The sequence below is a fragment of the Cupressus sempervirens genome, chromosome 11 (genome assembly GCF_028749045.1).
Source record: "Cupressus sempervirens isolate cs-2001-9-10 chromosome 11, ASM2874904v1, whole genome shotgun sequence".
NCBI classification, from domain to species: domain Eukaryota; kingdom Viridiplantae; phylum Streptophyta; class Pinopsida; order Cupressales; family Cupressaceae; genus Cupressus; species Cupressus sempervirens.
In genome coordinates this window covers 442627263-442649990 of record NC_143128.1, presented here as the reverse complement: position 1 = coordinate 442649990, position 22728 = coordinate 442627263, and the positions used below count along the sequence as shown (strand labels likewise).

The 22728-nt window shown below is 34.8% G+C and overlaps 1 pseudogene across 1 annotated transcript in view; it reads left to right on the top strand.

The window, feature by feature from the left end:
* The window catches only part of LOC149530326 (chromatin assembly factor 1 subunit FAS2-like), a 75242-nt pseudogene that overhangs the window by 33312 nt on the left and 19202 nt on the right, over positions 1-22728 (top strand). Inside the window, exons 3-7 of the transcript XR_016358797.1 lie at positions 11274-11300; positions 11578-11650; positions 11743-11846; positions 12320-12525; positions 12633-12732. The product of XR_016358797.1 is annotated as a chromatin assembly factor 1 subunit FAS2-like (transcript). The remainder of the gene's footprint in view (positions 1-11273; positions 11301-11577; positions 11651-11742; positions 11847-12319; positions 12526-12632; positions 12733-22728) is intronic.

Sequence of the window (22728 nt, the reverse complement as noted above, 5' to 3'; positions counted from 1 at the left end):
TGTGGCATCTTTGGTACGCTATGACAGCACTCACAAGTTGGTTGAGGATCTCTACAGGAAGGCTCAAAGGGAAGTGGAAGGAGATTGGCTTGTTGCTGATTTACAGTTAATCAAAACAGCTCTTGAAACTATGAAATCAGATTACTTGTGTTTGCCTTTCGACAGGGATTATATTCTTGAGGTTGCTGGAATATATGTTGATCAGTTGAACAAAGGAGGGAATGAGATTATGGAGCTCAACAAGGAGCTTAAGTATGCTCATGAGGCATTAGATGATACTTAGAATTCTCTTCAGGAGGCAGAAAATGAGGTTAGGATCACAAATCACTTTCGGGAGCATGAGGATAAAGAGTGGCAGGAGTTTTTCCAAGAAGTAATCAATGAACTTGATAGCATTCAGCAGACTTATGACTTGGATAATTGTCCCAAAAGAACGAGTACCAAAATTTTAGATTACATTAAGCTTATAGGCAACCCCATGTTTGAAGTGGATGCTCATTGGACTTCTGATAATCCCCTTTTTTGAGATAAACGAGGGCACTCCTTTTAATTGTCATGAAGAGGATGATCTAGACTTGAGAGAATTTTGGATCTAGTTACAGTTCTTAGCAGTGAATCTTGGTCACAGGATTGGTGTGGTGAATTGACTTCGTTCACTCATCCTTTGATCAGTCCAAATATGGTTCCCGATTTCAACCCATACAGGAGTTGGTTGGATTACATGCATCAGCCATTGTATAGATCTTGGTGGAGTATTGATGAGAGTTATGTTTCAATCACAAGGAACGGTTTTTCAACTTCATTCTTATTCATAGCACCTATGTACTTGGGGGTTCTCCAGATTGATAACGACAATATGATATTTGATGTGCTATTGGTGTTGCTTTCAGCTTTTGAGCAGCTCGTTTCTTACATCATCTATTTAGGTCGGGTTGTCCTCATCTACTGGGTTATGCATAGCTCCTTGATACATTTCTACCTCATCATATGAGCTGGTCATGGCAACAGGGTTTGGGATCTAGGTGTTGACCATATGTATCTATGGCTTGCTGGTGATTTTGTTGTAGTTCTACTTAGTTTGAGACTAGATGAGATGATAATCAGAGTTGTACTACCTATAGATGCAACGATATTTCATAGATCAACATAGGATCCAGGGATCTAGTTGATGGATGGGTTGCAATTTGACACCTTGCTTTGTAGTGTGGCAAGATTTGTTTTCAGATTGGGCTACAGAGCTTCTTGCAGATTCATATGGGATCTTGGTATTGATTGCTTGAGGACAAAGCAATTTTGATGAGGGGAGATTTCTAATGTTCCCTTTTGGGACATTAGAAAATTTAAGGACATATTCATATGATATTAAAATTGACTATGAGAGCGTAAATTAAAATTATAAATGGTCAATATAGTGTTATAAAGTGGGCTAAAAATGACAAGGAGAGATAAGACAGGAAGGGAGTCGAAGAGTCACAACTTTGTGGATTAAAAGGAGAGAGATCCATTCATTTGGGCATTCTTGGTTTTATGATTCAGATTTCAGTTTCTCTCTTGCGAAAGTTATTCAGAAAGCTTCAGCTTTTAGCTAGTGTGAGGACGTAGCCCTTCGTGTTAGTAGACAATGGATGCAAATGCATTGTCCGCGGAGACGTCACTTCAAGTGTCTTGCATGCGCTTACAGGTTCTTCTCTTAGCATTCCAATCAGACTATAAAACTATGTTTAAGATTGGATTTTAAATAATAGTTATTGTATTGTTGTTGTATAATGCAATACCCTGTTTTAAGGTATTTTAATGAGAATCTATTGGTTTCTATTGTTGTTTTGTAATACATCTGCCTATGTTTAAGTTTTGAATATTATTTTGAGGAAGCAACCGGGTAAATATCTATTGGGGATATTTTGCACGTCTTTGCAATTACTTGTTCCCTCCTTTCAATGTCCCCCGACAATCTCTACCAGCTTGTTAACTCCTCACGGTGATGACAATGAGTTCTTTGCTAAAAAATATATAAAAATGAATCGTCTATGATTCATGAATGAAACCAATGACTTCCATAAGACATCCGACAAATGCTCCAGATTTCCAATAGGGATAGTCACAAGCAATAAAACAATACTTGACGGCAAGAGTATACAACAGGCAATCAAGTAGCTTCCGAAAAGCACACACAAGCACTTTGCTCTCAAATCACCAAGCAGCAAGGTAGCTCACTTAGCATGTAAAGGAAAACTGACGATCCATGAACCACATCAATTAATAGCCACATGCAATAAGAATAATCACATTTAGAAAAGAGATCGACAACTATATAAAATGTTTGAGTTACACTCTCCTCAAGCGACAATGGAACAAAGAAGAATAAAAGTGACAATCCTGAAGAAAAGTATTAATAAAATGATCATTGACATTTGGCAAATTAAAAGAAGACCTGACCATAAAAAAAATAGCGATCTTGCGCATATGGAGCAAACACATCACCAAATGAACAATATAGATAAAGAAGCTCTTCCTTTAATGTAAAAAAGTGCAAAGCCTTCAATCCTATATACGCTGCAATATTCAAATAGTGTAAATAAAAAAAAAATTATTGCCCATTAGAGTGCTTGCGAGGCAGGACTTGTATCAAATTGCTACTTTCTTGATAGTTTTCAAACAAGAACTGAAGAAGTTATCCTAGATGAAACATATATCAAGCAAGTCATACTATGGAGACGAGTGTAAAAGGAAAACTGTATTGAAAGTGACATGAATATATTTTCTCACAGCTAGCATAACAATCACATTTGGCCTTCAAAGAGTGGGAGATGTACTGTCAAAAGAGGATATGAAATTATAATTAACTCTCATCAATGAGAAAAGATAGACATTCCCCTCAATCTCTTTTGGGACGCGACGTGTCTTCCCAATACAAGAATCTTTCTTTGGGCAACTTTACGGAAGAGATTCCTAACGGCTGATAGGTTTACCAAGATGGGTTTTGAGAGGCCTTCAAGATCTTCTTTATGTAAAAGCAAATTTGAGACAATTGAGCTCTTGTTGTATCGATGCCCCTTTGCTAGAAAATGTTGGCAATGGTTATGTCAGGAGCTTAACTGGCTATCAGCTATCAAAATTTTCTAAAGAGTTGGCCCACACATGGGTATTCTAGGGTCTACAGTAATCTTTGGAATATTTTTTTATCCATTCTTCTATGGGAAATATGGAAAGAGAGAAATAGAAGAATATTTGTTAATGAAAGTTTGGATTTATCCTTGTTTCTCAGTAAAGTGGAAGCATGCATTATAGAGCTGAAGAATAATAGCCTCAAAAATGCTCATGAGGAAGAAGGTTCTTTCTCTTAGTGGGATGTAGAAATGCGCAAAAACTAGTTTAAGCTGATTAACTCATCTTTGATCTACTCAAAAGCAAATAAAAAAGCCCGGGCAGATTGCAAATGGGAACCCCCTCCAATGGGATGGGAAAAACTTATCTTCTCTTCTTAGTGTCTCTATATATATGACAGATTAATAATATATATAATTATATATTATTTCAATCTTCCATGTATCCTTCATACTTGTACACCCTTATTTATGGACCTTCTCCTTTCCACATTCTTAACTTTTCATTACTTTATAATTTTTTATACACATATTTGCCCTCTTCTTTACTGCTCTTTCTTATTTTCTTTTTACTCAACTCCGACTTCTTATTCTTTCTTCTACACCACTCACACCTCTCTCAATATTCTGGCATATATAGATAGATAGATAATTTTCTTTTACATATTACACTTCGAGGATATGCTTCATACACCCTACTTCTTTCTAATTTGATCACTATACATACCTTTTTCTCTTACCAGTCACACCTCTTTGATTAAAGAAATACATCTCTTAGTTATGGCCAATCTTAAATGAGCACCGGTTCATAATGATAATCACAACTTTTTTTAGTAACCTACTCATTTTGCGAGACCGATTCGCTATCCGTTATGGTTATTATCAAATCAATATCCTTTGGAAAATGACATTATGGACTTTAGTAATTTGTCTCTAGTCCATCGCTTCCTAGCTGACTATTGATTTTATAATCAATTCCTTGACGTCATGACCAAATCTTGTTGTTCTATTAAAATCCATATTGGCTTTCATCAGTATCTTTGTATGCACTGCTTACTCGGGTCTGTTTATACTGATGTGGAATTTTCCGAGACCGCTGACGGCTCCTCTAAAATGAATTCAATAAAATTCAAGGATATCATTGCAATCAATTAATCATCATTCTTTGAAGGTTTTTATATATATTTCATATCTCCGTTGCTGTATAGAAAAGATCAGTTTTCATACTGACATGTAAGAGATATTCAATGGTATTCATTATCGTTATTATTTCATTGCATCTTCTCAACTCCAGACATATCTCAAACTCTGACGCTGCATACTCCAGACATCTTTGTTCCTAAGGATGGCTCTTGTGCAGTGTTTTCTAGATTGCTTGCATTGTCATAGAATTGAATATTTTGTAATACGATATCTTACGAACTCTTCAGATATGATTAAGATTTCGGAACACTTGTTTTGTAGACTTGGTTCACAAAGAATCTTCAATGGCTCCTTTTCTTGCTCGACTCATGTATTTATGAATCATTACCCAAACTCCAGATGCTACGGCATAAAACTATCGGGCTCATTTGTATAGACATCTGTCTATGGATGGTACTATTGTTCCCAACACGACTCGGTACCAACAATAAAGACATGTAAATTGTTTTGTTTGCAATCTAAACTTCTCTTGCTTCTAATGCAACGCTCAATAATGTTTGCGTATGCTGCCGTATACCACCAACATGGCATCCTTCTACGGGAATTCATGGTCTTTGTCTGATGCGACTCTTACATGGCTTAAAGTATTTTATCACTACTGGATATGTCTTCAGATTTCTTCACACGATAATAATCCTGTGTGAATTGTGACTTATTTGGTAATAATATGTGTGATTTCTTCATTCAGATCGTTTCTTATACCAATTGCATCCTTCATGTATATATGTGCGGTTCTTTTTAGGAGACAAGAATAATATATCATACTGCCATGTCACTATCTCTTAATTCATAACACTATCTCTTAATTCATAACACTATCTCTTAATATATAGCTTCATATGTTGCTGTAGACTGCCATGCCCAACGTTGTTATGATATCATTCAAAATACTTGTATATCGCTGAAGAAATAGTGATGCGACTCTTACGTGGCTTAAAGTATTTTATCACTACTGGATATGTCTTCAGATTTCTTCACACGATAATAATCCTGTGTGACTTGTGACTTGTTTGGTAATAATATGTGCGATTTCTTGATTCAGATCGTTTCTTATACCAATTGCATCCTTCATGTATATATGTGCGGTTCTTTTTAGGAGACAAGAATAATATATCATACTGCCATGTCACTATCTCTTAATTCATAACACTATCTCTTAATACATAGCTTCATATGTTCCTGTAGACTGCTATGCCCAACTTTGTTATGATATCATTCAAAATACTTGTATATCGCTGAAGAAATAGTGTTGCTGCTCTGTCGGTTGCTTTCATTTGTTGTCATTAAATCTTCATTCAGCAATCCTCAATAAACTTACCTTTGGCTTTTCAGTTTGACATGATTGCATCCCACTGAATATTCTTGCTCCAATCTGCGATGATATTATATATTATTGAGATTCAATTGTTTACTGTCTTACCATTACTGCTGTCTTCCATGTAGATTACAACTCTAATTCATTTTATATTTTTCTTCTTTTTTCTTTCACACAATTCCATTCCTTATTTACTTCATGTTGCAAACTGTTTATTTTATTGGTGCTGCATATACCATATGTCTTTGTATTTCAATCTTTTCTAAATAGAGTATACTCTTTATATTTTGTGAATAACCAAACTATGATATATAAGAGATAATAAGAGATGGCAACTTCTTCTTCGTTTCTTTGATATCAATGACAATAATTCCATCAACTACCACTAGATGACATAGGGTGAAGAGTCAAGACTATGAGTAAATGACTGACGCATTATGAACATCAGACCTTTAGACTTGCATTTCAGTCTCCATGTGTAATCTATAACACTATTTTTGCATCCTCCTTTAGATCTTCACAATATTTAACTCCTTACCTGTAACACCCAAGAAATGAGATCACATCCTTGTGTAGCTCCCTCTAATTTCACCTGTAATTTCACCTTCACATACTTGAATCTATACACCCTACTTCCATCCAAATTTTTCTTTTCAACACTGGTTGGATGAACAAGGCAAAGTAGAGGATTTTTAGGGTTAAAAGGGCCTCGTGCAAATGGTTTTATGAAAGTTGAAGCAATTTCAAATTTGTTAGGTTCATATTTTGATTCACCCCCAACACTTCCACCCCCAATTGTAACTTATTCCCCTTGCTGTGGTTCATCACCACCATCACTACTACTGTATATTGTATGATGCAAGCTCAAAATTCTGAAATATAAGGCAAAATAATCAGACCTTTTTTCCCTTCAAACTATGTTTTATTTGAATTAAAATTTAAAACTAAAATAAATAAGGAAGAATGGATTTACCTTTATTGCTCCAAATACACCAAATCCATCAAATAGCATTGTTTTTGCCTCTTTTTAAGTTTTCTTCTCTTTCTTCAACTTCAAACCCTCATAATTCTTAAGCTTGAGTCTCTTCACAATCACATTCTATTTTCAATTTGATTTTTTCTGAGTTCTCTGTTTACAAGAAAATCATAATCTTTAGTCTAAATCAACTTCAATAACTCAGAATCTGAATAATGCTTCTCACACGTGCTTTGAATACTTACTGCAAAGTGCAAATTGAAAACTGAAAACCCCTCTTTGCAAACACGTTTGCTCTCCTCTCGGAAATGCACAGCTACATAAAAGACTCAAAAGCAAACAATAAAACCAAAGTTCATTTCCCAATCATGGCCCGTTTGGCAACAAGAATTAGACTAGAATAGGCATTTATAAATTCCCAAAATTTCAAATCCTCAGTTTGGGTGCTCCAAATCAGATTTGAGAATTGGAATACGTATTCCAATTTTGGCCAAAAAACAAGCATTTGCTATTCCACCTAAATAGGTGGAATTGGAATATGTATTCCTATTCCAATTTTACTTCTTTCAAAATTTATATTTTTTTCAGGTGCGTGAGTTTGGTATGCATGCAGACAAGGAGTTTGGAGTGCATGTCATTGCAAGATAATAAGAAATTTCTTCACGAAATATTAGTTCTTATATTTGGCGTCTCAAAGGTTACATGTGTATATGTTAGCTTTGAATGAATAACGGCCTCAAAGGTTTCAATTATTGGTAAGCTCAAACATCGAGTTTATAATTTAGGCACTGTGGTTGACATACTCTTGAATTTAGCAAATCAGCAAAGCAAATCCATTTAAATATTTCATCTCTTTTTCAATCTAGGTGTTTTTCGATTAGGACTTCTATAAAGCTGCGATTCAAGATTTTACTTCTTTCAAAATTTATATTATTTATAGGTGCGTGAGTCTGGTATGCGTGCAGACAAGGAGTTTGGAGTGCACGTCATTGCAAGATAATAAGAAATTTCTTCACGAAATATTAGTTCTTATATTTGGCGTCTCAAAGGTTACATGTGTATATGTTAGCTTTGAATGAATAACGGCCTCAAAGGTTTCGATGATTGGTAAGCTCAAACATTGAGTTTATAATTTAGGCACTGTGGTTGACATACTCTCGAATTTAGCAAATCAGCAAAGCAAATCCATTTAAATATTTCATCTCTTCTTCAATCTAGGTGTTTTTCGATTAGGACTTCTATAAAGCTGCGATTCAAGATTCCACACATAATTGTCACAAAAATAACCAGGCTTAAACCAGTGGTCACTTTGGAATGATGGAATAACTCTGCAACAATTATAATGAAAGTTTTTGTGGGAAAAAACAAACCAACGGTTTCATCCTGTAAAGAAAATGAGACACCTAATATGCCCACTATGAAGAATTTGTTGCCCATTGTCCAAGAGATATGCAACACGGGATCGGGAGCGCCGTCAAATTTCTCGGTGCAAAAATTTCAATTTGTCTAACCAAATTGTAATATCCTGATCTGGATTTTTCTTTTCCTGATATATTCAGCAATAAAACTTTGCAGATAATTTCCAGCACAATCGTAAACAATAGAAATACCATCCGACACTTATCTAGTCCCTTTAGGAATATAATATTCGGATTCAATTACAAGAATATGCAATACAAGACAACAAATAAACCAATGGTTCTCCACAAGATAACAATTCGTTATTTCCAAAATAACATTCAAGATGTCGAACGTATAACCATGAATTACAAACTGATGAGATGAAACCAAGAAACTCTTATAATTCCTTAAACAACGTTATTGCCTTATACAACAGCAAATAACAACCAGCAACTAAACGTTATTGTATTATACAACAGCAATACAATAACCATCTAACCACAATCCAATGTTATACACAGATTTTACAGTCAGATTGGAAAACAAGAGAAGAACCTGTAAGCACAATTGAGACACTTGAAATGATATCTCCACGGACAATGGGTTTGTGGCCACTGACTGCCTGTATGAGGGGCTACGTCCTCACACTAGCTGAAAGCTAAAGCTTTCTGAGACTCTCGCAAGAGAGAAAAATTGAACTGAATAATCAAGCATACCCAACCATGAGTCTCTTTTCCATTTTAATACACAAACTAAGACTCTTCGACTCCCCTCTGGCCTTCGTCCTATTCCTTGTGACTCTTCAACTTTTCTCTGATGAATCGTCTTATCCCTCCTCGTCCTCTTGTGACCACATGGAATATTAATTTGACCTTCAATAATAAATCTCTAGCATACATAGTCAAATTTAATATTGTAAATTCGTTTCTTCTTAATAATTCTAATGTCCCCAAAGAAGGGACATTACACAAATAGAGAATAGGAATACGTATTCTCATTTTCTATTCCAAAATAACAAATCCATAATATGTATTCCTATTCCCGCAACCAAACGAGCATAGGAATAGAGGAATAGGGATTTGTTATATTGTGTTTGTTATTCTGGACTAGAAAATAGGAATACATATTCCTACTCCATTTGGTTCTACAAAGCTAAAATTGGAATTACAGTTGAAATTCAAATTTAATTTTTGTGGGCAAAATATTAATTGATTGTTCTTGAATCGAAATGGTAATTACTAATTAGTCTCTCTGCATAGCTTTCTCAGTCGTAAGATGCCCACAAATTTTGCCCAATCCGAGCTTCTTACTAGCAACTACTCATCTATTATCTTTTCCATGCAATTTGTAGAGGGAAGCTTCTAATGGTGATATTTCAAATGTTTGCTCTTTATTCAACAATGTCTTCCGCTATTCAAGACTTGACTGTAGAAATGGATTGGAATGTTTGCCGCTCTTTCCAAAAGGACTTTGCATTCATTTCGATTATTGTCTATTCGGTGATTTTCGTGGTGGTTGCTGAAGAAATCAATGTGTACAAAGGAAAAGGTTGCATCCTATGGGGAAATAAGACACGTAGATGTGTTCTATTTATCGTCTCTTGTCTTTATTTTGAATCTGCCGGGTTCCTTCTCATTCAAGTCAGAATCGTCAGAATCACATGCATCAGTCCAATGAACAACATCAATCTGTTTTTCGGCATTGCGGGGCTTCCTTTTTCTTGAGCCTTGTGCGAAAGGTTGCAATCGATGGTGTTCATTTGGAACTTAGGATACAAATAGAAGAAATGAAAAAAGATCAACACAATGTTGTGTCAATGAACCCTCTGTTATTGTCTTTTGACTGTAGCTACGTATGGTGGTCTAGTAACAAAGATTTGTCATTAGTTGGATGTGAAGTGCAGCAAGGAATGGCTCCAGATCTGATTTCATTGGCTCAATGGACTTCAAAATTTCATCAAATATGAAAAAGTAAAATTGGAATAGGAATACGTGTTCCAATTCCACCTATTTAGGTGGAATTGCAAATGCTCATTTTTGGGAAAAAATTGGAATACCTATTCCTATTCTCAATTTTGATTTGGTGCACACAAACGAAGAATTCAAAATATTAGGAATTTGCATATGCCTATTCCAGTCTAATTCCCGCTGCCAACATTATAACATATTTTAAATAGTTTTAGGGTTGAAAGGAGGTGTGGGGCCCATGGAAGGCTTGAAAAAATTGCAAATATTTATAAAATAATGTTTTAACTTTCCTACCAGATAGGCATTATGTCGTTGGGATGGTTGGGGGTTGGCTTGACCATCCTTATTCATCTAAGGGATGGTCAATGCAAATCAGAAGCATAGTTGACCATTTCTGCGTTGTGTGGATGGTTTCCTAAAATTTTTCCTGGTTGGGGATGGCCTGGAAATGTTTTGGGCCATCCCCTTGTCCCCAAAACTATTTCCTTTTCCGAAACGTGGCCAGTAGGGGTGGAAACACATTTGGGTAACACTGACAAAAAAATATATTCTACAATTCATGGGTTGAATCTTATTTGCCATCTATGTCACTATGCTATGGAAATGCCTTTAAATTTAAAAAATAAGTTTTTTTGGTCCCTTTTTTAAATATTTATTTAGGTTTTCTTATAATCTGATTATTTCCCTTCTAAATCCCAATTTTTCAAACACATCCTTTACTTTGGGTTTGCCGATTTTTTCAGAAGAATCCTATACTTTTGGTTTTCTGATTTTTCCCCTAAAGAGTTTTGTTGCTAGGTACATAGAACATATTTATTGGTGATATGGGCAAAGACATACCAATGGACGGCTTTATGCACTGGAAACTTATTCTGTGAGGGGTCCTTTTGGTAGTGTTAGATTTTTAAATGCATGGTCCTCAAGGGGTTTGTAATGCTGATGCCGTTGACTCCTTTGTATATATTATTACGGACTGGTTTTAAGTTTTCAATATCATAGTTTGATGATAAATATTGAGGATTGTACACTGGATATCTATGCATCACTAGATTCCTTACATTTATTTTCTGCCGCAGGAATAATTCTGAACTATCACACATGGGCACAATTCTTCTTGTGAATCTTGGTTTGATTTATTTTTCCTTGAACACTTAGCACTTGCTGATTGACATGCTGGATATTTGAGAGATAGTATAACATATGAGTACATAAAGCAATCTAATATACAAACGTATCAATATCTCTAGGAAGTATCTTTTGTTGCCTTATAATTTAAAAATTGCCCTTGGGTTTTGTTGTTTATGCAGGAGAACAACTTGCTTCAGGTGCTGATGGTACGCAACTATTGCAGGCTAAAACTATATCATACTGTTCTTTGTAATTTATTCTTTTGGTCGTCGACTTGCTTTTGGCCTACATTATAAGTTGTACCTGTGAACTTTTGTTTATCATGGTTGCAGCACAGCTTGCATATAGAACACAGGGGCAATGCTAGCAGGATTTTCTTCTATTCCTGTAGAACAATTTTGTTGTATGGATATCTACTTTCAAGTGCTTGCTTAAGCTGGAAGATGCAACCATATGAATTCTGTACTACAACTGAATTTGCAGGTGGGGAGCTAGTTATATGGAAACTGCATATTGCAGAGAATGGGAACAATTGGAAAGTACTGAAGACACTATCGTAAGCTGCTTTTATAACACTCTCATTGCAATTAATTATAGCTTAATTGCTGTATTTCTTATAAGTAATTACATGTGTTTCTACTGAAGCAGGTTTCATCGCAAGGATGTTCTTGACCTACAATGATCACCAGATGGCAATTTCTTAATTTCTGGTTCTGTTGATAATTCTTGTATCATATGGGATGTTACCAAAGGTAATATTAATGTTTTTCTGCATTTTTTGAATGCCATTGAAATACGATTTTATGATCATTTTTTCTAAACCACACGGGCAGTTGCCAACCAATTATATTGTTTGCTATAATCACCAAAATTTCTATAAACAATTTTATAGTCGTGACAACTAATCACTGTCTAGACTTTTGAATGAACTCATATTATGAATGAAGGTATCTTGCACATAGGGGCATGCAGGCATGTGGTGAGGCAATAGTCACTTAAATCTTGGACTTTGTAAAGATTGTCATTTTGTTCAGTGGTCTGAAGATAGTCTAGAACTGGATTATCAGAGCTATTGATGCCGGAGCTTCAAAACATTGATGGATCTACAAATTTGAAGAAATAACATTAGACATAGACAACAAGCATAGAAAATGATGATAGCTCACTGTATTGTTTCCTCAACCTTATTCTTTTGATCTAATACATAGCCCCTTATTTCTTCTAGGTGGCATACAGCAGATTTTGGATGCTCATTTGCATTATGTTCAAGGTGTTGCTTGGGATCCAGCAGGTGTATATGTGGCATCAACAAGTTCTGACAGGACATGCAGAATCTATATTAACAAGGCTCAGAATGGTAGAGCCAGGGGCCAGGAGAAGATGAATTATGTGTGTCAACATGTGATTACAAAGGCTGAATCAGAAAAGCAGGTAGCAGGAAGATTGTAGAGCATCTTCTTCTCATAATTTGTACAAAGATCTGTATTTTGTAGTACAACTTGATTTAAAAAAAATATTTGTTACCAAATTTGAAACAGGGGACAACAAAGTTACATCTTTTCCACGATGAGACACTGCCATCTTTTTTCAGAAGATTGCAATGGTCATCTGACGGCTCAGTTCTGGTTGTTCCAGCAGGTGCAGCATAAAACTTCAAAACCAATTTGAAAAATGAAATGGTAGCTATTATTTATGTTGATTTTTTCGTTAATTGTTTCCAATTTAAATCTTTCTGTGCCACTGTATTATTTAATTGTTTCCAATTTAATTGTTTCCAATTTAAATCTTTCTGTTGCATTTTTCTGTGCCATTTCTCTAGATTTAACTGCCTGTGATATCTTTTTACATATATCTACCTTTTTTGGCTTTTTTACACTGAGGCAGAAAGAAACTGAGCATCAGGTTGTTGAAGATTCTTAGTAATTTTTAAATAGGTTTTACTTTTGAAATGGTTCATTTTCAAATTAAAATTTGAAACTCTTGTGAAGTTTGTTGTTTTTAAAGCACATGGTTTTCTTTAAAGTAGCAACAACAGCCCAATCAAGTTTATCAATCTCAGTCCTTTGTTTTTAACATAAACTCTTACATGTAAAGTAAAATATGTTTGCTAAACGCGACTATTTTTTCCCTTGAAATGACATTTTTTTCGAATTGTTATGTACTTTTTCTCAATGCACAATATTTTTCATCTATAGCAAAATCAAATTTGTTGTAATATTTTTTTTTTTAATCAATTATAATAATGTTGCATTCTCATATTGTTTCCTTGCCAACTCTGCTCACATGCTGGTCAAATCTGTTATTAGTGGAGTCTGGGTTGAGCTTAAACTGGCCAGGTCCTGATGTGGCACTCAACCTGAACGGCTCCTCCAGATGCCAGCAAATTAAATCCATTCTTCATACCTGCCTTAGTCCTCATTTTTGGTGCAGCTTAAAATATTGGAGCAAATGATGAGTCTATAGTTTGGCTTGGCTGCAACTGTTCTGCTACCTGTGTCATGATGTGGAACAACAAATTTACATGTTTGGGAGAATTTGGACATGGCTTGCTTGGGATTGGAGCTGGACCTCGAGGACATAATGTTGGCAAAGGTGTCAAGTTGCAGAATCAGGGTCCTCGGGTTTTTTATGATTATGTGAGGTGGCAGTAGTACCATCTCAATTGGAGGTAGATGGTGGATTGTCTTTCATTGTCAGGGTTGTGTTCTTCAGGATGTCCTTATTCAGAAAAATGATGTTTCTCTTCATGTCTTGACTTCATACCTAATAGACGGGATACACTACACAACACTAGGGGTTGGTTGACTCACCTTGCTAATGTATCATCTAATTTTTTGCATAAATGATAAATGGCAATTTTTTTTTTGTACTCTAGTTAGAATGCAAGACATAACTTACAGTGGCAGAAGAGGTTGGTGTGTAATGGTGTGACGTTGTTCACTGAAACTGAAATACTCCATAGAGCCTTTGAAAACTATGCTACCAAATTCTTCCCTGGTAAACCACAAAGTCTGGTCTGGTTCGTGCACAGGTCTGATCCTTATCATATTCTTGCGAAGTCTGCTGTGGACCTTCAAAGTCTGCCCAAATTTTGTCAGACAAACCCAGTACAAATTTTGCAATTTTTATGGTGAATTTGCAAATCTACAGGACCCAGACTGGATTTGGTCAAGAAATGAACTTTTTTGACCTTTTTAAAGTTTTACTTGGTCCATTTTAGTCAATCCAACTCTCCAACCCTTACATAGACTACTAAAAAGGCCAAAAAGGTAAAACGTATTTCGTGGACTAAAGCATTAATATATATGGCGGTGTATTTTGCTATGTTGGTTTACTATTAGCATAGTGGTGTATGAACTTATTTGCTGCTGCATATATATACACACACACACATACGTATAAACATACATATACACATACATATAGATATAGACATAGACATAGACATAGATATAGATACACACACACACACAAACACACACATATGTATATTTTAAGAAAAACATAAGTTTTTGTGGTCAAACTCAAAACGAATTCAAACCCACCTCTAAAATAATTTGATCAAATTTCAAACTCGAATCTCAGACCGACTCAGGACCCGAATCCGAACCAGCAACTTAGTTTAAAAACAAAAACAAATATTAAAAAAAAGACTACAGTGAATAAAATACTTTTACTTAGATGACTATTATAATTTAGTAAATAACATGGTTAATAATTGTGCCTTGAACAAATATAATAGTAAGGATTTCTGAGAAAGAGCTATTTGCTTAAGTAAATAACATAATAAAGAGCTTTATATTTAACAAATGAAACAATGAGTAATACTTATGTATAACTAGTATAGATATCTTAAATACATTTATCTAAAGAATGCAGCTATATTCTTACTTTAAGAGATTTTCATTAGCAAAGAGTTATTTTATTTTATTTACTTATGAGCAAGTTTACCCGAAGACTTGTCTTCCACCTCGTGTGTCACGTCTCTATGATGTGCCTCTAGTACCAAAGACTTCTCTAAGAAACTCCTGATGCACTTGGTTCTCTTGATTGCGATCTCTGAAGTCTCTCGACTAGAAATTGGCATCTTCCACTAGAGAATGTTGGAAACTACAATTGGAACAATTGATATGTTGTCATTGATGTCGAACCTTACTGTTAAGTCATTTGCTAACAGTGTAAAGTGCCATATCAGTTGATTGATGAAGAGGATTGAAAAAGAAGAGGTAGCAAGGTGAGCTAGTGAAGTTGTTGAGAAAAGAGGGTCAAGTATGATGGAACTACAATGGGCATTTGATCAGTTAGTCTTTGACAAGATAAGGTCTTGTTTGATCATTATATGAAGTGGAGAAGACAATTGAGTTGATGTATAGAAGAGAAGCCAAGAAGTTGAGTAAAACACTGAGCTTGACCGAGTACTAGGTTCACTAGGTCAATGAAGCAAAAGAGTAAGAAACTTAAGAGATAGTCGAGCAAACATTATCAATTAAGTGATAGTTATGGCCAAGCAAGATGAAGGAGAAAATGAAGTAACGACCAAGCGCATTGAAGAGTGAACGAGCCATGTAAATTGAGCAAGACAAACAATAGAGATCGAGCTATCCAGTGATGACCTAGTTGAAGAACACAGTGATGATCAAGTGTTAGCAAAATAATAGTTTGTGAAAGAATCAAGATTTGAGGCCAACATAGTTGAATTTCTGAATTGGTCAAAATGCGTGAACGATAAGGATTGATGAGTTGACATATTTAATGCATGGATTGAGTTTGTTAAGCAATCTATGGCTAGGATTCATGGAAAAGTTTCTAAAAGTTTCAAGAAAGGAGAAGAAGGACAAAACGATGGATATATTCAATGAATTTGATCAAGCCTTAAGATTTACGATGATGTTTAAGTGGCAAAAGATCGAAGCTACCTATTTAAGGAGGAACAAGAGGGGTTTTATGATTGTTGATTAGAGAACTTATGAAGAACAAAGTAGTGAATGAAAAGAGAGAAGATTGGTAAAGTATGATTGCTTGAGGGTTACAAACTAGATAAGAGATGGAGAATATGATGAAGTTCAGTCAATGAACCAAGAATGAGCTGAATGGAGATCTGAATTTGCTAAGAGAGTTGTATTTTAAGAGATCAAGCCTAGCTGTTACTTTCTAACCATTGTGGCAGTAAAATCCTTTAATCAAGGCTGACCTAACAGTCATATTGTAAATCCTTTAATCAAGGTGACATTCTAATGAAATGATCCAAAGTCCTCTAAAAAAGCCACTCCTAGCAGGGTGATTAAATCCTTTAATAGGGTCACACCTAATAGTGTGTTTTATAACTTTTAACAGAGTTGGCTCTTAATCAAGCGCACTTCAGAAGAGTGAAAAAGTGATAGCATGTTACTTCGTGGTTCTCTCAAATTGGGTTTTTACGTTAAATCCAAGTGTCACAATTGTGTGAATGTTGTTTTGTGATGCATGCTATTTACCATTGTTTATTTCTGTTAGTCGGCATATACTAAATAGAGAGCTAGTGATGAATGAATAAGTTAATTTACTGATGAGTTGCTATATTGGCCGAGTGGATTTATGAGTTTGAATAAGTTTTTAAAGTTGAATTGGTACATCTGGACATGAGGATAACTGATTCACCCCCCTATCTTTTATTCTAAATATTCTAAGAATTGGTATTAGAGCATTGGTGCTTGTAAGGAAAGTTTGAAGGGACTTAAGCTAAAGATTAAGATGTACAAGAGAGAGGTACCTAAGCTGAATAAAGAGAACTTCCCATCATGGCAACACTTGATGAGATTGCATCTATCTGGAGTTGAAGATTTTGCACTTTACTACTTGGACAATGAATACATTGAAGTACCTAGACCCATGATAATTGAGCAGATGAAGGAGAAGCAAAAGCATAATCAAATGATGATCGATCTAACATCTTCCCTAAGTTATGCTAAATTTGATGATGTAAAGGAGTGCACTACTGCAAAGCAATATTAGAAAAGTTGGCACAAATCCATGGAGGAGACAAAAATGTGTTAAGGGCTAAGGCAAAAAGTTTGAGAGGCAAGTTTGATGACATGAGAATGAAAAAAGGAGAAATTGCTGCACAGTATTGTGGCAGAATCAAGGAGGTTGTAAATGCAATTAGAGGAGCTGGAAGAGACATATCTCATGAGACTCTGATAAGCAAGGTATTAAGGACTTTACTTCCTATCTATGCAATTAGAGTTTCTGCGATACAAGAACTGAGATGTACACTTGGTAATAATCCGATATTGGATAGTCTAGTTGGTAGACTTACTGCATTTGAATTGTCAAAATTTGATAACTATACGCTTTCTAGTTTTGAATGTGCTTTCAAGTCTCAACTAACCCTTTATGGATCAAAAAGGAGAAAAAGTTCAAAGAGTAAGCATGTTGTAATGTACCCATTTTTCAGCAATTCAGTGGAGTTCTTAGTCTTTACGTTCTCCAAATGCTAAGTGGAGCATAAGAGGAAATTAAATTAATTTCTTATAAAGTCATTAAATAAATTAAAAATTAAAAGGTGACTTTATATCTAATTAATTAGATTAATTATTGTATTACAAGGGAGAAGCTTCTAGAGTGTGTAAAAATATATGGAAAGGGGGAAGCCTCTAGTAATTTAATTTTCTAGAAGCACATTAATTATTGTATTGCAAGGGAGCAGTTCTAGAGAGTGCATTAATTATTGGAAGGGGGAAGCTTCTAGTACTTGCAATTAATTAATATTTGATTTCCTTCTTGAAGGGTGTAGGGAAAGAATAAATAGAGGTGGGAGCTTCATTGTTTAGCATCGGATGATGGTGAATTGCATTTGATAGGAACTTGGATGTACAGTTTGTTCTTGGCATTAGACGTTTATCCTCTCTTGTGACATTCTAGACATCATTCCCTTGGGGTTTGGCCTTTGGAATCCATTGCTATGTATTTGATTTTATCATTTTGAGAACTAATATTATTTCAGCAGCGGTTCAATCTTCAATTTGCACAAATTCCTTCTTGTTCATGTTATGTGGATTGAAATCTATGCAAAAACATTAAAATCACTTTCAGCAATTGGTTCAGTTTTTGGGCATTTCTAGGGTGCCCATTACACATGTGGATAGTGACAGTGAATCAAATGATGACCTTGATGACTTGACACAAATGAAAAGGAGGAAAGGAAAGACAACAAATATCGAGGAAGGAGAGACAACGGAGACAATCGAGGTAACAAAGACTACAAAGGAAAAGGTAAGAAACCTTTTTACATTACTGAAGAAGATGGTTTTGGTAGTGATTCTGATGAAAATGATGAAGAATTTGTTTATGTTGCAATGAAAGATGAATCTAATGAAGATGAGAAAACTGCTTTAATCTCACATGTAAATAAGAATGATATATGGATAATTGATAGTGGTTGCTCACATCCTATGACTGGTGATACAATTAAGTTTGAAAAGTTAGAACATTATAATGAGAGTAGGGTTAAGTTTGCCCATGTTATGTGAAAGGTAAAGGATCAATTATAGTGAATGATAAGATCATACGTGACAATGGAAATTGGGTTGATGGATTGAAATAATTTGTTTAGTGTGGCATAGTTGAATAGTTTTGGCTACCGAGTTGAGTTGCAAAGCAAGGCAAAGATTTATGATGCTACTTGTGAACTAATTGAACGTGGAGAGCAAATAAGAGGTAACTTGCTCTATTTAGACCTATATGATAATACATGTCTATTTGCACAATTTGAAGATGTTTGGTTATGACATAAGAGGCTATGTCATGTGAACTTTGATAATTTGGTAAGCATTAATAAGATGAAAAGAGTAAGAGGATTACCAAGATTGAGCAAACATGATAAAGTGATGTGCAAATAATGTAAAATGGGCAAAATGATAAAGTCTAGTTTCAAGAGCAAGACCTATTCTTCTCATGATATTTTGGAGTGGGTTCATACTGTTTTATTTGGTCTTATTATTAAAGTGCAAAACTATTATGGTGACAAGTACTTTAGTCTATTTGTTGATGATTTCTCTAGAATGATGACTTTGATGTTTCTAAAAGAAAAGTTTGACGCTTTTCAAATGTTTAAGTGGTATTTGGCTAGAGTTGAGAAGGAAACAGGTAATAGTCTGAAGTGCTTGAGATTAGATAGAGGAGTTGAATTCATATTTGAGGAATTCAATGCATTATGACAAAGGAATCAAGAGACAAATGAGTGCACCAAAGACTCCACCACGGAATGGGATAGTTGAAAGAAAAGATAGATCAATCATTATTGTGCAAAAACGCTGATGATGGAAAATAATGTTTTACAAAAGTATTGGAGAGAAGCTGCAAATGTTGTTTATACATTGAATTGAGTTCAAGTCAAGAAAGGTACAATCAAAACTCTTGTTGAACTTTGGTATGGTAATGCACCTAATGTTAATTATTTCAAAGTATTTGGAAGCAAGTGTTACATATTGAAGATGAGAAAATTGCCTTAGTCTCACATGTAAATAAGAATGATATATGGATAATTGATAGTGGTTGCTCACATCATATGACTGGTGATACAAGTTTGAAAAGTTAGAACATTATAATGAGAGTAGAGTTAAGTTTGGAAATGATGCACCATGTTATGTGAAAGGTAAAGGATCAATTATAGTGAATGATAAGATCAGATGTGACAATGCATATTGTGTTGATGGATTAAAATATAACCTGTTTAGTGTGGCATAGTTGAACAGTTTTGGCTACCGAGTTGAATTCCAAAACAAGAAGGCAAAGATTTATGATGCTACTGGTGAACTAATTGGATGTGGAGAGCAAATAAGAGGTAACTTGTTCTATCTAGACCTATGTGATGATACATGTCTATTTGCACAATTTGAAGATGTTTGGTTATGGCATAAGAGGCTATGTCATGTGAACTTTGATAATTTGGTAAGCATTAATAAGATGAAAAGAGTAAAAGGATTACCAAGATTGAGCAAACATAATAAATTGTTGTGCAAACAATGTAAAATGGGCAAAATGATATAGTCTAGTTTCAAGAACAAGACCTATTCGTCCAATGATATTTTGGAGTTGGTTCATACTGTTTTATTTGGTCCTATTGGAGTGCAAAACTATTATGTTGATAAATACTTTAGTCTATTTGTTGATGATTTCTCTAGAATGATGACTTTGATGTTTCTAAAAGAAAAATTTGATGCTTTTCAAATGTTTAAGTGGTATTTGGCTAGAGTTGAGAAGGAAACAAGTAAGAGTCTGAAGTGCTTGAGATCAGATAGAGGAGTTGAATTCATATTTGAGGAATTCAATACATTTTGCAATGACAAAGGAATCAAGAGACAAATGAGTGCACGAAGGACTCCACCATGGAATGGGATAGCTGAAAGAAGAAATAGATCAATCATTACTGTGCAAGAATACTGATGATGGAAAAGAATGTCTTACAAAAGTATTGGATAGAAGCTGCAAGTGTTTTTTATACACTGAACTGGGTTCAAGTCAAGAAAGGTACAATGAAGACTCCTATTGAACTTTGGTATGGTAATGCACCTAATGTTAATTATTTCAAAGTATTTGGAAGCAAGTGTTACATATTGAAAGATGCAAGGAAAAGAAAACTTGATGCAAAGTGTGATGAAGGTATATTCTTAGGGTATTCCACTAAAAGCAAGGCATACGAGTGTGTGAATTCTAACACTAACAAAATTGTGGAAAGTGCAAATGTTAGAGTTGATGAATTTGCAGAAAAGAATGAAGAAGATTGCAAAAAGGAACCTGAAGATTTCAATTTTTTTGTATATATCTATGAAGGAGAACCAAGTACGTTACTAGAACCAAGGAAGGAGACTACCGAGCATCAATAGATTGGCATTGTCGAGCATTAGCAGACAAGTTTGGCCGAGCCTCAGCATGCTCCCGAGCATTAGGTTGTAGGAGCCTGGTCACATAGAGAGGAGTCTGAACACTAGAAAGATAGTGTCGAGTTACAACCAGAGATACCTGAAGAAGATGAGCAAGCTGGACCAAGTGAATTACAACAAGAAGAGAGAAGATTTGAACTTGTCTTAGCAAAGTATATAAGGAACCGTACACCAACTTAAATCATTGGACAAAAAGATTTAGGAGTGATGCTAAGAAGCAAGTTGAAGAATGATACATGTTAACTATGTGAGTTTGAGCCCAAATTAGTTAAAGATGCTTTGGAAAATGAAGGTTGGATTGAAGCAATGAATGAGGAAATTGATCAAATAGAGAAGAAAAAGACATGGATAGTGGTATAGAGGCCAAAGGATAAGAATGTGATTAGAACAAAGTGGGTATTCAAAAACAAGCTGAATGAAAAAGATGAAGTCACAAGGAACAAAGCAAGACTAGTTTGTAAGGGATATGCACAAGAAGGAATTGACTATGGAGAGACATTTGCCTCAGTTGCAAGGTTGGAAGGAGGAAGAAGATTACTTGTATATCCTGCTTACAAAGGTTTCAAAATATATCAAATGGATGTAAAATTTGCAATTCTGAATGGAATCCTAGAAGAAGTTTACATTGAACAACTTGAAGAATTTTTTAATACTCATAAGAAGAGCATGGTATGTAAACTTCTCAAAGCATTATATGGTTTGAAACAAGCCCCTAGAGCATGGCATGAAGGGTTACATACTTATTTGGTGAAAATTGGTTTTGCAAGAACTAATGAGTAATGACAATAGCAATTTGTACTTGAAAAGTGAATCTGAGAGTGAGATATTGCTAGGTGAAATTTTTGTCGATGATATCATACTTTGAGGGCATGATTTATTGTGCAAATCATTTGCTAATGAGATGAAGAAAGAATTTGAGATGTTAATGTTTGGAGAGCTAGAATTCTTTGTTGGTTTGCAAGTTTATCAAATGAAAGGAGGTATATAAATTACACAATCAAAGTATATCAAGGGGATATTGAAGATCTTTGGAATGGAAGATTCAAGACCAATTGGAACACCTATGGTTACTAGACATGATGATTTTGCTGAAGTAAATCAGATGATGTAGAGGTCAATGATTGGAAATTTACAATATGTGGTTCATATTAAACCAACCATTACATTAGTAGTTGGTATTTTTGCAAGATTTTCTGCTAATCCTAAGGAGAATCACATGATGGTGGTGAAAAAGATATTGAAATATCTGAAAGATATAAAAGAGAATGGATTATGGTACAAGAAGAATGACAAGTTTGAGTCAAAAGTTTACACGAATGTTGATTGTGTTGGAAACATTGATGACAAAAAGAGTACAAGTGGAAGAACTTTCTTTGTAGGAAGGAGATTGATTTCATGGACAAGTAAGAAGCAAAATTGTATCTCACAATCTACATCAGAAGTTGAATATGTTGTAGCAGCAGTTAATTGCTCAAACATTGTGTGGATCAAGGAATTGTTGAAAGGTATGAAGGAATAGATTATTGAACCTGTGGTGATATATTGTGGCAACACAAGTGCTATAAACATATCTAAGAATTTTGTGATGCACACAAAGACCAAGCATATTTCAATTATCATTACTTGAGAGAGTTAGTACAAGACAAAGAAGTGAGATTGGAATATGTGAACAAAAAGGAACAAATAATTGATATATTCACTAAGGTATTACCTA